This window comes from Cylas formicarius, unplaced genomic scaffold (assembly GCF_029955315.1).
Source record: "Cylas formicarius isolate icCylForm1 unplaced genomic scaffold, icCylForm1.1 PGA_scaffold_4__25_contigs__length_36172078, whole genome shotgun sequence".
Classification (NCBI taxonomy): Eukaryota; Metazoa; Arthropoda; class Insecta; order Coleoptera; family Brentidae; genus Cylas; species Cylas formicarius.
In genome coordinates, this window is record NW_026844334.1 from 34,974,425 (window position 1) to 34,991,876 (window position 17,452).

Sequence of the window (17,452 nt, forward strand, 5' to 3'; positions counted from 1 at the left end):
TCGAGAAGGTGGAAGAGCTTAGCTGTGCGAGAAACGTCAATAAAGCAATACTCTTGAATTCAGGGATAGACCTTTTCGAAGGCCGAGCATATGATTTTTACTTGGACTGCCGTGGTGAGGTGTACAATTGGGATCAACTTGTGCAACGATTTAAAGAAGAGTATCAAGCTCCGTTCTATAGCGAGAAATTGCTGGAAGAGATAAAGAGGCGTACCCAAGGTCCGGATGAAACCATTGGTACTTATCTGGCTGTGATGAATAAGTACTTCCAACGGTTACAATGCCCAGTTTCAGAAGCAATAAAATTAACTATCGCACTGAGGAACATTTCTCCGTTATACAGAAGCCAGCTTGGGGCTTTGCAGATTTCGAGCCTCTCGGAACTCAAAACTTTGTGTCGAAGGATCGAGCAGAGGATGCAAACGGATTATATGCCCCCTCCTAGGAGAAATCAATCTCTCGAGCCGGATCTAGCGTATATAGGTGTGGAACCGGAGATGGAAAGAGATATACGAAGAGTGGACGAAGTTAGGGTTTCTGCAAACCATCAGAGAGTTAGTCCTGCAAGTCCAGTCCGGGTCAAAGATGTCATCTGTTACAATTGTAACCAACCAGGTCACCGTTTTGTAGGTTGTGCTGCCCCAAGAAAGATTGCTTGTTTCGGTTGTAGTAGAGTAGGGGTTACCAAGAGGAATTGTCCTGTGTGTAATAAGCAGGGAAACGCAAATCGGCGCTCGTAGGAGGTCGGATTCCGAGACAGCCGTTAACTACACCGACCGAATCCTTCACTCCTATCTTAGACTTTATATTAAGACATGCCGGCAAAGACGAAAGACCTTATTTGGAAATTGACATTTACGGGCATACGTTACTCGGATTGCTTGATTCGGGAACGTCGCGGACATTTCTGGGAATTCAAGGATGGAAAATGGTCAAGAGTTTGGGTGTTACGCTTAATTCGAGTAATAAATCCTGGGAAAGAAACTGCTCCAAAATAAATACATATCTAGGTGGCACAAAAAGTACGGAGAGCTGGCGATTAATAAATCAATTAAGGCAAAACCAAAAGAAGGACATAATATCAACAATAACAATGGACAAATGGGAAACACATTTCAAAACATTACTTACAGAAAACCGAACAGAATTTAAAACAAATAATGAAATATCACAAGTAACAATAATAGCATCTCCGTTAAGAATAACGACGAAAGAAGTTAAAGAAAAACCTAAAAAACCGAAAGTCCGCTGGTCCAGGAGAAATACCAGGAGAACTAATAAAATACGGGACGGAGAATTTATATCGCCATCTAACAAAATTGTTTCAGATGTGCATAGACGGGGCTGATATACCAAGTGACTGGAAAGGCTCTTATATCACAACTATTTTTAAGAAAGGAAGTAGGGACAGTTGCTCAAACTATAGAGGACTAGCAGTAACGAGCACACTAAGTAGAGTATATGGTAAAATATTGAAAAAGAAAATTGAAGCTGAATATAAGGAGATAGAAATAGAGGAACAAGCGGGATTTAGAGCTGGGAGATCAACAGTAGACCATTTGTATACAGTAACACAGGTTTTAGAGAAAAAAACAGCCAAAGATCAGGAGGTACATCTCCTCTACATAGACCTTCAAAAGGCTTATGACAGCATACCTCTAGAGAAACTATGGGAGGCTTTAGAAAAAACGAACATTAATTCAAATGCGATAAAAGCGGTCAAAAATCTATATAAAGATATAGCAGCTAAAGTCAAAATACAGGACACTTTTTCTGAGCCCATACCAATTACAAAGGGCCTCAAACAAGGATGCTGCCTGTCTCCTGTATTATTCAAAATATACCTACAACAAGCCTTACAAAAATGGATGAACAAATGCAGAGGAATGGGAATCCCACTATTAAATGAAACAACATTATATACCCTTTTCTTTGCGGATGATCAAATACTCTTAGCACAAGATCATGATGATCTAGAATATATGGCACGAAAGTTAGTAGAAGAGTATGGAAAATGGGGATTAGAAGTTAACATCACAAAAACTGAAAGTATGACTGTAGGAGGAACATCTGGAAATATAACATTGGAAGACGGAAGCCTAATAAAAGACTGCCAGGAGTATAAATATCTAGGACTAAAAATAACGCAGGACGGAAGACTAGATGAGGGAATAAAAGAAAGAATAATACAAGGAAGAAAAGCAATAGCCATGCTGAATGGGATCTTGTGGGACCAAAGTATATCCAAAACTAATAAAAAAACCATATATAATACAATAATAAAAAGTATCATCACATACGGAAGTGAGGTATGGCAGCTAAAGAACAAAACAGAAAATATGTTACTAGCAACCGAAATGGACTTCTGGAGGAGATCGGCTGGAAGATCAAAAAAAGAAAAATTAACAAATAAAAAGATAAGAGAGATCATGGGAATAAAACATACAATAGTAGACGACATAAAAACAAAACAACTTATATGGTTTGGACACGTACAGCGCATGCCCGAAAACCGAATCCCGAAACAAATACTATTGTGGACACCGCAAGGGAAAAATAAAAGGGGAAGGCCTAGAAAAAGTTGGAAGGAGGGAATAGAAAAGGAACTAATAGAAAGAGAATTACCAGACCAGCTATGGTTAAATAGAGAAGAGTGGAGGTTAGGTGTCGGAAAACGGCGTAGAACGTTCTAGACCGACATATATATATATATAAATCCTTGTGCACAGTAGCAAATGGACAGAGTGCGGAAAGCATCGGAACTGTTGAGCTGCCGTTACGACTGAGGGATAGACTTCGTTTGGTGGAGGTTGTAGTGGTTCCTGAGTTACCTCATACACTTATTTTAGGCACAGATTTCTATGTTGCGATGGGTATTGTGCCGGATTTACGTCAGAATGAGTGGCATTTCTCAGATAACCCAGATTCTATTTGTTCTATCACCTCTGAGCAATTGTCTACCCTCACTCCTTTCGAAAAACAATGCTTGAATAAACTTGTCAACAAATATAAGACCTTCATGGGAGAGAGCCTCGGCTGTACCAACCGTGTAGAGCACAAAATAGAGACCAAAGCGGCTCCAATTCGCCAACGTCCTTACAAAGTATCACCGGTCATTGAGAAACACATAGATGATGAGATTGAAGAAATGTTGAGATTAGGGGTCATCGAACGAAGTAATAGTCCTTGGGCTTCACCAGTGGTGATGGTGCAAAAGAAAAATACTGGAAAATATCGATTTTGCGTGGACTACCGCAAGCTGAACAGCGTAACCGAACGTGACAGTTATCCACTACCACTAGTCTCGGAGATCCTGGACAAACTCAAAGACGCAAAGTACCTGTCTTCACTTGACATTAAAAGTGCATTTTGGCAAGTGCCAATTGAAGAGTCGTCCAAGGCCAAGACAGCTTTTATTTGTAGAAGGGGCTTGTTCCAGTTCAAGAGAATGCCATTCGGCCTCCATAACGCACCAGCCACCTGGCAGAGACTTATTGACAACATAATTGGCTATGATTTGCAGCCTTACGTTTATGTTTATTTAGATGACCTTGTCATAGTGACGCAGACATTCGAAGAGCACCTTAGGATACTGGAGGAGGTGTTGCGAAGACTGAAAGAGGCGAACGTCACGGTCAGTTGGGACAAGTGTCAGTTGTGTCGACCGGAGATGGTCTATTTGGGTTACGTTGTACATAGGCGAGGTCTTAGAGTTGACCCCAATAAAGTAAAAGCTATGGTAGAACTTCCCCGACCTAGGACAGTTCGCGAAGTGCGTGGAATTGTAGGCACCTTCTCTTGGTATAGGCGTTTTGTGGACAACTTCTCGTCCATTATCGCCCCGATCACCGCGTTGACGAAGAAAAACCATAAATTTGACTGGACCCCGGAATGCGAGAAGTCCTTTGTTAAGATTAAAGAGTTATTGGTTGCTGCTCCGATTTTGACGTGTCCCGATTATTCAAATGAATTCGTAATACAGACCGACGCATCGGGTTATGGAATTGGTGCTGTGTTGACTCAACCTTGTCCTGAGGGCGACAGAGTGGTGTGCTATCTGAGCCGCTCGCTTACCAAACAGGAAAGAGTTTACCATACCACCGAGCGCGAATGTTTAGCTGTGGTCTGGGCAATAGAAAAACTGCGCCCATATATTGAGGGTATTCCTTTCAAAGTTATTACGGACCGTTTTAGTTTGAAATGGCTACACAACCTCAAGGAGCCTAGCGGAAGACTCGCTCGCTGGTCTGTTAAATTGCAGCAGTACCACTTCGAAATAATTCACCGTAAGGGTAAAGATCTGGCCGTCCCGGACATGTTGTCTCGTGCAGTACCGGTTGTGGATGAAATTCGTGAAGACCCAGTTCGGCCCGTTGATATAAGAGATCGGTGGTACAATTGTATGGTTAGTAGAGTTACAGGTTCTCCACTGAAATTTATGAATTGGAGGTATTCAGATGGGAAGCTGTACAAGTATGTTAAGCAGCAGTACCCTGATCTTGTTGCCCCAGGTGATTATTGGAAGCTCGTCGTCCCAAACGACGACAGGCGGAGACTTATTGCAGCAGCCCATGATCCACCCACTGCGGGCCACGGAGGTGTTTATAAGACCTTCCATAGGTTAATGGAAAAGTACTACTGGCCAAAGATGCGTCAAGATGTAGCTGTTTATGTGAGTAGATGTCAGATTTGTGCGGCTCACAAGTGTGACCCTCAAGGAAAAAGGGATCAGATGATTTCCCACCCTAAACCTTCTCGACCCTGGGAAGTAATTTCCACAGATCTGGTAGGACCGCTGCCGAGATCTACAAAGGGTAATTCCTGGATCCTTGTGGTCACTGATTACTTGAGTAAGTTTTCCCTGGTGTTTCCTATGCGTAGCGCGACAGCACAAATGGTTATAAATCGTATAGAGGAGCAAGTATTCATGATTTTCGGAGTTCCCCGTCTTCTCCTTTGCGATAACGGACCCCAGTATAAAAGCCGGGAATTTAAAAAGTTCACAGATAGCTTCCAGGTTAAAATCCAATACAATTCCAATTATCATCCAAGAGCTAACCCGACGGAAAGAACTAATCGAACTTTGAAAACCATGCTGTGCTGTTATGTCCAGGATAATCATAGGAAGTGGGATGATCAGATTCACAGGTTAGCCTGTGCGATTAGGACCGCAACTCACGAGACCACCAAAGTTTCCCCATTCTTTGTGAATTTTGGCAGAAACATGTGCTTATCTGGCGACGACTATTCTAATAAAGATCTGTTCGATAACGAAAATGGTGCTCAGACGGCTGGCGACAGCAAAAGTGGAGCTTTCCGGAATTTATTTGCTGAAGTTAAGAGAAGATTGGAGGCTGCTGCGGAGAGAATCGTTGCCAAGTATAATTTGCGGAAGCGAGTTCCCGATTTCGTCGTGGGTCAGAGAGTTTGGAAGAAAAATTTTGTCTTGTCTGACGCCGCGAAATATTTCTCTAGCAAGTTGGCTCCAAAATTTGTTGGACCGTATCTGATTCGTCGGAAAGTTTCTCCGTGGACGTACGAACTCCAGGAACCGTCTGGGGAAGTCTTGAGTGGTAGTTGGCACGCTAAAGACCTTAAGTCTGCGGCGGAGCCTCCGGATTAAGTGTGAAAGACGCGGTCCGGCCCTGTAGGCTGGGGCCTCCATCTGTAGAGTTGTGGTGTTGTTTCGTGCGTTCTTCTGATCGGTTACTCTGCAGTTGGTAGTTAGAATACTCCTACTCTGGGTACCAGAGGAGGTAGAAGTCCTCCAAGAGCTCGAGTAATTTCCGCATCACGGGCTTACTCGTATTGTGCGTGCACCACTTGGTTCTGTGGGTTCTCCCCGTCTTGTTAGTAAGTGGTTTTGGTAGTCGTAGAGAATTCCAATGGTTATCGTTGTAAGTGTGGGGCGTCGGTTCCAGCCGGACTACCCCAGTGGTGCTTTAATTCTCTATTGCGCAATCACGGGTTGTTTAGGATCACTTTGGGTGTACCCTTTTTATTAGGTTAGGTTAGGTTAGGTTAGGTTAGGGGTTGATCAAATTTTTCGTACTATAGGCCTTTTTGGCGGTTGGTGTTGTCGGATTCCGTGCCAATAGTCTGCGATTGGGAGGGCAGGCGTCGGGGGCGATTTGTCTGCTAAGCACTGGCGGCAGCTGTGCTTGTATAGTGGGTGGTCGCTACTGCGTGCTGCCTCAGCCCCTTTCGGAGAGGTGCGGCAGGCCGGGGATAGAGTCCTTTAAGGGAACACCCTATTTAGTTTTTGTTTGGCAGGTCACCTAAAATTTTAGTTTGGTGGGTACTATAATTCACCCCTATTGTTGGGTAGGTTTGGTTGCTGATTTGTGGGTGCGGAAAGTTTACTTCCTAGGTCATACTAATTCTAATAATTTATCCTCACCCAAGTCCTCGTGGAGAGTAGGGTAATTTCAGGTGCCGTTAGCCTCACTAGCGCCACCTTAACAATTTCACTTGGTATATGAGGTGTTTGACGTGTGCGGAGGGTCGGCTATATTTTCGTAGGTTGAGTTTATCTTTCGATTGATCTGGGAATCAATCATAGTGAAGCAAGGGGGGGATTGTAACGGTCTATTTTTCACCGCTAACGCTTCCGCCAATTCGTCAAGAACCCTGGTAAAATTTTCGAACGGGAGGATCTCCTTAGTAATACAGCCAATTTTTTTATTTAGGATCTTATTGTACTTATACGTTACTAGGTACAGTTAACATAAGCCATTAAAGGATATTTCTAACGTAGTATTGAGAAATTTCGTGTAGTGGTGATTATCTTCTTCCAACTCTATATATAATGCCCCTGCGTCGCCTTCGCTGGTCTTGTGGCGACATTACACGCCAGTGCATGTAGACATGTTTGCATACTTCCTTAGGTTGAGACCTTAGTACTTCTTGGATGGCTAGAGGCTGCTCAGAGTTGTAACGGTTATTGTAGCCATTGCTTTCGTTCGTCCTGGTATATTCCTGCGACATCCCTCGCACTCGAGGCTCCGTAGCATTGCCTGTCTCTATTCTAGTTGTCGCTCCTTAAAAGGAGAGCGATCAAATCAGTATCCAAGGCTATAAGAGAAGTTATGCACCACATGGTTATTTCAGGTTAGTTGGTTGCTGTTCCCTGTATTCGGGTTGTTATGCATAGATGGAGCATTTTAGTACCTACCTGGCTGTTATTTGTACACACCTCCCTGGTTCTTGACTTAGAAGTCAGTATTTCTTTCAGTATTCGGTTTGCCGGCATTGTTTACGTCCGTCGCCTCCCATCACCTGACAGGTATTTGGCGGTGTTGCCGGAATGCATAGATTTCGTGAAGTGCTCCGTGGATCCTTCCGATTTAAGCTAGTACAATAAATAAAAATTACGTTCTCTTGGTCGTTGGTCTAGGGTTATTTGTTTACTCGTTTAGCGCAGGTATCATTGCGCTACATGCCACCCTTTCCGTAGCACGCAAGCATCATTTGTCTCGTGTAGTCGTAGCTCATACAAATTCGAAACTTGGCAGCATGTATCTTTGGCGCCTTATTTAGTTTGGAGGAAGGCCGTAGTGTTCCGAAAGGAAGAGATACTAAAGTGGATTCTTCGCGTGTGCGAGTGGGATGGATAGTATTTTCGGTTTTACGACGTACTTCCAGCAGTTGTGGTGGATAGTGTTGCTGGCGGTTCGCTTGTATTTCTGTGGTGAAGAGCACCCGGAACCCATTTTGTTGGGGAGTAAAAAGCGAAAACTGCTGCGTGTGAGTTGTTGTTGTGTAGAAGCCGAGAGGGAGGCGAGTGAGGCCGTTCCAGGGCTTATTGGGATTTGGTTGAACAGCTCACGCACCATTTTGTGGGATTATCGGCTCACACCACCACGTGCTATTGATTCCGCCTTCGATCACTAGGGATCCTATAACACTGCTGTGCATAGAGGCGCTAAGCCGGTTAGCTTCCGTCGTTTGGAGTTGTGGTAATTGCGGCCATTGGTTTGTGTTGTATTCAGGCTGCACGAGTCGTTAAGCGAGCGGAAGCGTGGAAAACCCTCGCTAGAGGGTTTTCCTACTTGGCGTTTAGTTCCCGGTTTTAATTTCCGATTGGTTCTTCTCTGTTTTGGATCTTCCTTTTTTTTCTGGATCTTGGACTTGCCTGTTCTACCTGCCTCCTACCTGGCGCGTTTGGATTTATGACTGGCTCGGTTTGGGTACTACACGTTCCCGAGCAGCACGCGCACCACTTAGAAGTTCGTGCCCGCAACACGGTGTAAGCGTACGCAGCAGTGCCGTACTAGGAAGGTTGGAGCTAGGAGAGTAGACGAGTGAAACCTTATGGTTATCTATCGGTTATACACCTGAGTCAGCTCAGGTCATTTAACGTATGTAAACTTAAATTATTAGTAATGACCCTCGATTGTGTTGTAACTATAGACACCCTCGTTTAGTGTCGAAGCTCGGTAGCTTCCCTCTCATACCATGCGCATTGTTCGAAGATATATGACGTCATAAATCGCTCGTTCGGTTTCGCGCTATCTACCCGGTTGACTTGAAACTACCGGCGGTTGACGCTAATCCTTGCGGCGCTATAGCGGGGTAACTAATAAGATCACGTTCCGATTTACCGACTGTACCTTTCCCTTTTTACATTTGACTTATTTTAATTTTTCTTTTTTATATACATACTCATGTACCAACATTTGCACAATTAAACTCTAATACTCCGTGTCAACCGAGTTTGTTGTTATTGTGACCTCTCATTGGGATTGGGGTTCTCAACTCGAATAATCACTTCGTATTTAGTGGGAAGTCGATTGCACAGTAATAAACTCTATCTTCTTGGCGGGTTAGGTAGTGTATAAATACGTGGCGCCCTTATAAAAACTCCCCACGCCCTTCTCCACTGTTTAAAAGCTGGCGGCCGCTACCGATACCCTTCTTGCCAATACTGTGTCTACGAGTGGCCCCATCTGACTTCCGCTAGACTGAGGGTCGTGTTTTAAAATATCGCCACAATTTAGTAAATTATTATTTTTAAATTTACTATTCCACTCCATGTTTAGTTAATAAAAGAAAACCCGCTCCGTTACGATTTTCATTTGTTTTTCGTGTATCCACGTAAATAGCAAAATCATTTTAGAAGTCATTCTTGTTTATTCGTGACACAAGTTTATTCGCAAAGCATGAAATAATTATTAAAAATAAAAGCTGAAGTGTTGTTCAGTTGCGTTTTTTAGTTAATATTTTAGTATTATAATTTTTAATTGTAATAATAATATAATTATAATTATAATAAATTAACATAAATAATAATAAAATTTGTTTTAAAATAATATGTTGCATTATTATTTTAAATTATACCTTCAATAAATTCATTTTGTTTAAACCAATGACAAGCGGTGAAATTTTCTTCCAAAATTTTAAGCCTAAATGGATAAAGCATGTGACCGATAAAAAAAGTTTTTTTTATCAAAAAATCAGTTGAATTTTCATTTGTCAACTTAAAAGTTAGTTAACAATACGAAAATAAACGAATAATTTTGAGTCGTTAATATAATCTTAACTTGACCATGGATCTTTGTGCTTAAAATTTTCATTATAAAAAAAATGTAGTTAAAATCAAAATTTTAAAGAATCGTTTGGGGGATCAATTTTCCATCATAAGTCATAATATCGAAATTACGATCGAAATTAGAATACATATATATATATATATATATATATATATATATATATATATATATATATATATATATATATATATATATATATATATATATATATATATATATATATATATATATATATATATATATATATATATATAAGTGTTTTCGGTCTGTTTGTCTTATTTTTATATCTTACATCTTATTTTTATATAAATAACATGCCTCGTTTTATGTGAGCTATACTGCTAAAATTTTAATTACACTGTAGATTTCTAAAATACGGTATAGTAAAGTGTTTATTAGGAAACGCCAATCTGTGTCCGTATAATCAAACGTTACAGAAAGGCAGGTCAGCACTTAAGAAGACCTGGTCAAGGCAGATATCGCAAAACTACGCCAATTCAAGGCGTTTGTTAAGAGTCTTTGCTTTAGGACAATGGTTTCTGACAGGAAGATGGCTGCAGAAACAACTATAGGAAGCAGAGCAACGTATAGTAAGTTTGAATTTTGCTAGAGAACATATCGATTGGGCTCATGAAGATTGGGAAAGATGAAACCAAATTTTGTCTCTGTAACTCAGATAGAAGTCTAAGAGTTTTATTTCAAGTAGTTTGGATGTTGCAAATATTTTAAGAACTATTAGATGCACATTTTTATGGCAAAAATACTTTCTTGAATAGGAGCATCGTTGTCTCTCTAGGGGAACTTCAAGAACAATTCAAAGTAGAATCTATCACTGGTTGATGCATTGTTTGAAATTTTCGCTATTGCTATTGCTATTATTTATAAGTAGGCGAAAAAGCACAAGCATATTTAAACCCTTTCTTCTGTCATTAAAAACTTGGGTGGTAATTCATAGAAACATTATTTTATCAGAGGTTGTAATAACCGGCGGAGATGTTCGGATAATCTCGATCTATCTTCCTTACAGACAAGTCAATTGAACTTTCAATTATCCTTCATAAGTGTATGTATCGATGAAGCCTAATTATGAAAAAAGTCTGAAGAAGAAATTTTCAAACAATATAATGGTGTAATGACCATAATGAATTATTTAATTCAAACTAATAAGGAAAAAAAAATTTTGCAGTTAAAGATCGTTCAGATTGCTCTTTACTTATTAGTATAATTCGCTTCTTTATCAAAACTCCATAAACTTCTCATTATTACATGCTTTATTTCTTCTTCTTAAAATTACATTTTCTGGTCTTAAATTGAACTGAGGTGGCTTTTACTTGATGAAAATCCATTTATCAAAATAAATAAGAACTAAAAGTTCAGATTTTCACGAAATTATATATTATGACATGACAATTGTTTCGACAACACCGTGTCTTTATCAAATGATACATTTGATATAATATATAATTTCGTGAAAATCTGAACTTTTAGTTCTTATTTATTTTGATTTTTTGGTCTTAGTTGTTTCGACGATTGCCATTTCTTTGTAACCTGTTATGTCCGGGATATCCTTAAAATTATTCTAAACATGAATTTTAAGTACGAAAGAATCTTTTAGAAATGCATTTTTCAGGAAGTTATTTGGTGTTCAATGTTAGAATGTTATATTTTTTTTCTCCCTGTCCATTCATTATTTTATTTTAATTTAATCTATCAAATATGGTTCGAAAATTATTGCCACTACTTTATTAGAATATACGGGAATTATTTAAATATTGATATACGGTGCTTTAAAATGTTTTTCCGCTAGTAGAGCTTAGATGTAATAACGCACATCTCGTTCTTTTACTGTACTGAACCTCGGCTTTTTATAATGTGATTTGTTGTCGTAACCTTAAATAATAAATAAAATGCCTTAATTAATATTATTTATTTATTTTTATATTACAACTATTGTTGGGAATCCGTGCGAATACAATGGAGCTTTCACTGAAACTAACATTCCATTCGTGTGTAAGTATGCGCCGGACGGTCCGAAAGGATCCCAGAATGGCCTTTTGTGCCACCTGAATGATGTGTTTTGGGCATCCTAAACCCAGTTTTTCCATCTCATTTTTTGTTTGTTTTACGACCAGCCCGTTTCTCGATACTACACTTTCAAGCAATGTATTTTAATAATTTGTTATTTCCTGAGTCCCTTAAATTACTGCCTTCTGACACAGTGATGCCAACAACAGCCACGGTCTTTTTGCGTTTACCGAAAACGGCAATATCTGGTCTCTTATGACGAATCTCTTGGTCCGTGACAATTCCCAGGTCCCAGTAGATTTTTGCCTCGGACTTCTTCAGATTGATATTTGTAGTACGGTGTGATTTCATGTGTAAGGTGATATTTATAAGGATTATGCCTCATCATGCCTTTTTTTTAGTCTCGCGGCGCCAGGAAGAACAACTCGTCGTTAGGTACTGTACTGTTTCTAGTTTTAAGTAGCACAATCTGCAGAGGTCACTTTCTATGTCTTGTTTCAAAATGTACCTGTTGTAGTTCTTAGTTGTCATGACATGATCCTGACTCCAATAAATCGTTCCACTTCCATCATAAGGTACCCAGCCATCTGTCAGGTATATCGTAGATAATTCCAAATCTGTATCGAGGCCGTTAAGAAGTATTTAATTTTAATTTTAATATTCATTTTGCGTGTGCGTGTGTTTTAGGTTTTTTAGTACTCTCCCACCATGTTTTCTCTGCATGTAAAGCCTATTCGTTGAAGAGATGGTGGAGTCGATTTTTGGTAAATGTTATACGGACCGGCGTATCCAATATCTCCAAATCTTTAGAGCTTTTACTAACATTTGCAAGTGCTATTCATATCAATTCCAGCAATTTTAATTAAGCATGCTGTACTTGTTTTTTAACGACTGAATGATCGATATTTATTTCTTGAAAAACCTTATCAATTAGCAGATCAAAACATATCAACAGGTCTGTTACAACATTATTTTGGGAGTCTGTCATTTTGGTACGTTGATATTGATAGATGCCCACTTATCCACACCAAAGGATATTTTGACAATTTCAGAGAACGAAGAAACAATTTCTAGTTGTCCTTTTAATTGCTCTGCATTTAGTGCATAAAGTTTGATGTCCATATTATGCTAGGGGACTTATAATTGTACGTGGCTGCCTGTAATTACTGGTCTCTAGCATGGTGCTGAGTGGATTAATTGCTAAGCAAAACCAAAACTGGAATATTTCTCGTTGCACTTTTAGTGCACGGGAACGGCATCTTACCAACATTAAGGGTGACCAAACTTTGCAGTTCGTCATAAGGTGTTTTGCACATGTAAGCAATTCTTGATTCAGAGAGAACCTGGATGAACCAAGAGTTTATAACAGATGCAAATATCTTTCGGCAGTGTATCGAGACCACCGACAGGTTTCTTCTCTTTACTGCAGCATAGTTTGTAACCACCGAGTCCAAGATTAGCCATTCCTTGCCTGTTCTATCCCGTAAGCTTTGTGATCGTGGATTGCTCCAGATGTCGGCCCAATACCTAAAGGTGTCTTTTCTGCGCTTGGTAGTTCCTTGTGATAGAATATTTCTGATTTTCCAACTTCCGAAAAAACACCTGTAGGTTTCTCTATACTGCTTGTTTTGTTTTTTTTTCTCTGGTTGTATCTTCAAACCCTTTTACCTAGAGCAGTTATTTTTTGTTTTTGACCTTCGAAGTATTTTTTGTGTAATTTCCTTGATGGACAGTTTAATGTTTATAGATGGTTTTTCTTCTTTTCTTATCTTACTGATGCGTTGCATAGGTATTTTTCTGTTTTTTTGTCCGTTCTATGACCTGTGATATCGAGTGAGCCAGTTTGCTGTTATTGGATTCGTAATTAAAAATATTCCACACAGTTTGATATTTATTGCTAGAGTTACAAATTTTATTTTCAACTATACTATATTTAAAGATTGATTTGCCATTTCTAATTTTGATATACTGCTTTTTTATTGCTTAGTTCGTACCGTACATGAAGATCTTTGGTTAATTTTTAGACAGTGATTTCTCATTCTGCAAGAAGATAGTGGATAAGATAAGATTGAAGTAAAAAAAAATTATAAAAGCCCGGTTCTCCGATATCGCTAGATATGTTGTCGATCAGAAAACCTACACCACGAGTAGCACCCAGTGTAGTACTTCCCGTGAAGTATCAAACCATAGCTTGAGAACAGTTGTAATCACGTGAATGTAGTTTCATTATCTCCAGTAAAGTCTAGTAAAGTAAGTTATCGAATTTTTCCATGGAGGACTTCTGAGATCTTAGATAAGAAATTATCAGTATCTCTGGAAGGTGACTTATAAATACAGATCACAATGTCTACTGTTACTGCCCTATCTGATTTAGGTGATCTCTTGCTCGTAAAACCATGTTGATTAAACAGCGATTCATTTCCTATATTAAAATTGCAATTAACGAATACTGGTACTTTATTTTTAGCCTATGTACAGTGTGTATCATTTAATTAAAATCTTTCTAACTGAATAGCAAATTTTAATCGGTTTCGGTGCAGTAGTTTCACCCAAAAGGAAGTTATAACGTCCAAACACAAACTTAATTCTTAGTAGAAAATACGACTTTACATTTAGTCTAAAGTATGAAATGCGGGTTGCGATATCGACAGACACTCATTAATTTGGAAACAAATGCGAAGTCCGCAGGAGTCGGATCTTGCAGGAAAACTTTATTAATTTAGATACCGAATGTTCAGAGAAACGCCGCACAAAAGAAAAATTACGAATCTTCGAGTGTATGTTAACAAACAAATCTCGCCAGCAAACTTTCGGAAGGGATGAATTAAGTTTTAGACAAAGTTAAATGATACGGAAAAGTTACTCTGTTATTTTTCATTGAGTTGCTGGAAGTCGTGTATTAGGCATTTATAAAAGGAGACAAACCCCGAAATCTAAGTCACATTAACGTAACTGCAAAACAGCTATATGCACTGATTCCAGTCTGCGTAAACGAAGAGCGATAGAATCTCTAGAATATGAAAAAAAAAAAACAAAATGAAGGGAATCCGAAATGCCATTCGGAAAAGATAAATAATTTTGTCGAAAAGAAAAAAAAGGCTCATAACACTAAGCACATAGAGAGGAGAATATAAAAGAATATAAGCTTTATTGAACAGATAAGTTGAAAAATGGAGACTAATAGGAAGTCTAAGGAAAGCAGGAAAGCAAAACATATAGTTGAACCTCATAAGTATGAGCGAGCTGGTAGATGAATATAAAAAATTGCTGAGTGAAATGACGTACATCGACACTGACACAGCAGGAAATCAAAAAGGGATTGAAATAACTGTAAAAAAATAAAGAAGGCTTTACCAAAAACGGGAAGTCAGTGTGAACCATATAAGGGGTGTTTTTTTTCGATGTATAGAACTTTGTTGCAATAAAACAACGATGGATTATTCGATTGACATGAATTTTATTTATCCGAAAGATAATCTTGTTTCATTACATTTTAAATATGATTTCTGGCATATGACCGCCACGGCTGGCGCGGATGTAGGCCAATCTGGACGTCCAATTTTCGATGACTTTTTCCAACATTTGTGGCCGTATATCGGCAATAACACGGAGAATGATGTCTTCCAAATGATGAAAGTAGTCTAGCGGTGTTAAATCACAAGATCTTGGAGGCCAATTCATAGGTCAAAAATGTGAAATTAGGCGGTCACCAAACGTGTCTTTCAATAAATCGATTATGGCACGAGCTGTGTGACATGTTGCGCGGTCTGGTTGAAACCACATCTCCTGGACATCATGGTTATTCAATTCAGGAATAAAAAAGTTAGTAATCATAGCTCTATACCGATCACCGTTGACTGTATCTGGCCATCATCGTTTTTGAAGAAGTATGGGCCAATGATTCCACAAGCCCAGAAAGCGAACCAAAGAGTTAGTTTTTCTGGATGTAACGCTGTTTCGACATACACTTGAGGATTAGTTTCGCTCCAAATGCGGCAGTTTTGTTTGTTGACGTAGCCATTCAACCAGAAGTGCGCTTCATCGCTAAACAAAATTCACTTATGAAATTCGGGAACAACGGCAATCTCGTTTTGGGCCCATTTGCAAGCGTTGTTCAGGCGTGAGTCTATCCATGATGAATTGCCAAACCAAACTGAGAATAAATCACTTGACAGCTGTTAAATCGGTCGCCATCTTGAACAGTAAAGCCAACTTGAAGTTCTATATATCGAAAAAAAAACACCCATTATTACTTGGAATTCTGGCAAACCTATTCAATAAATGCTTGGTCTACGCTGATAACAACCAGACAGACTAAAATATAGCCTATCCTAGATAGTGGCAAGATTGTACTGGCGAAAATACAACAGACAATTGAAATGAATTATAGAACATACAATGAAAGGCCCAAGTAAGGAACAAATTTCAAGTAAACTGCTCACGCACGTCATCATAATTTTTAATTGCGCATTTTTTGCTTTGACTAGAAAATGTACGGAGTGGGTCAAAAAGTAGATATCTATACCAAGTTCGTTTCATAAATGGAACACAATTTTTCAAAACTCATTTTCGAATTATGAGTCAAATTTCAGGCAAAATTTATTTAGACTTCTACCCACTCTAACAGGTGAGTAGCTATTAAAAGAAAAGTTATAATTACATTTCTGTCCGTCAAGAAAATGAATATCGCACATCCAAATGAAACAAAGAGAATTGAAATTTTTATTTTTATTGGCCACAGAATCTGAACGACGATGATCCCGCCTAATTTTGTGAAACTAGGATGTGCAACTTAAATCTAGGTAGAACTTCCAGAGCGTTTTAAAAACAAAATTTTGGATGCCTAATTCTAGGAAAAATCAACCAAATTTTGTTTAAGATTCCCTAAAAATATAGCTTAAGGTCCATGAAATAAAAAAAAATCATGATTCTTAAATAGACATATTTTTCGGAAAACCTCATTTTTATTTAAATCGAATTTCTTTTTAACTACTCTGCGCTTTTTCGGCATCCGCTTTAATTATAATAATCTAATATAATCTAATAAAGTATCATATTATAAATTGCTGCTCTGTTCACAAAAAAACAATTAACAGGAAGGAATCTTCTGTCTCGATAAAAGGCAAGATAGAAAGAAACTAAAATCAAATAAAAAAATTTCTGTCTCTGCACACAGCTTGAATTTAATTATTCCTTGTGTGCTACATTATGGGCACATGGAACACATAGTAAAGGGTTTTAGTAGTTTACTTGTGGGTATTTTAATATTTTCATTTCACTTAGTTCACTGGTAGAAAGATGAGCCCTCTAGTATTACATTCAGCGCGACAATAGAGAATAAATTACATTTTGCACTAAAATCGAAACAGATGAAATTAATTTTTACGTTAGATGAAATTAAAATATATAACGCTGAACCGTCTCACATTGCTCAACTTGCTGAAGTTTCGCCTCTTGGCTTTTTCACAGCTTAACTGAAACTGGCTCTCATGTTACCCTGTAACTGCTTATAACTTGTTTGAGGGGGTAGCAGATAAGGGAAGTGCATGAACATTATCTCGGATGACTGTTGATTAGTTTATTTGCCTTAGTCTTAACGCTCTTAAATGTTTTTGAGCATAGTTGTATGTGTTTTTTGCCGCATATGCATAGATGTTATATTTCTTAAGAACTTTTGATATGTAGTGTAATAGTGATGTTTTGAATGAAAGAGAGGACAACAGTGGCAAGTGTTGGGTTGCTTTCGGACTTTTACATTCAAAACTTGTGAGATGCCAGGAGTTTACAGCATTCCACGCATGTGCCGCATAGAATGTATTGGAGAGACCGCAGGAAAGACATAAATTAGACTCAACAAACATGAATTTAACCGCGAC

General features: G+C 38.7%; 1 protein-coding gene across 5 annotated transcripts in view; it reads right to left on the minus strand.

Moving 5' to 3' along the window:
- Positions 1 to 17,452, minus strand: part of LOC132701219 (chaoptin-like) — a 701,991-nt gene that overhangs the window by 258,094 nt on the left and 426,445 nt on the right. The window lies entirely within an intron of this gene.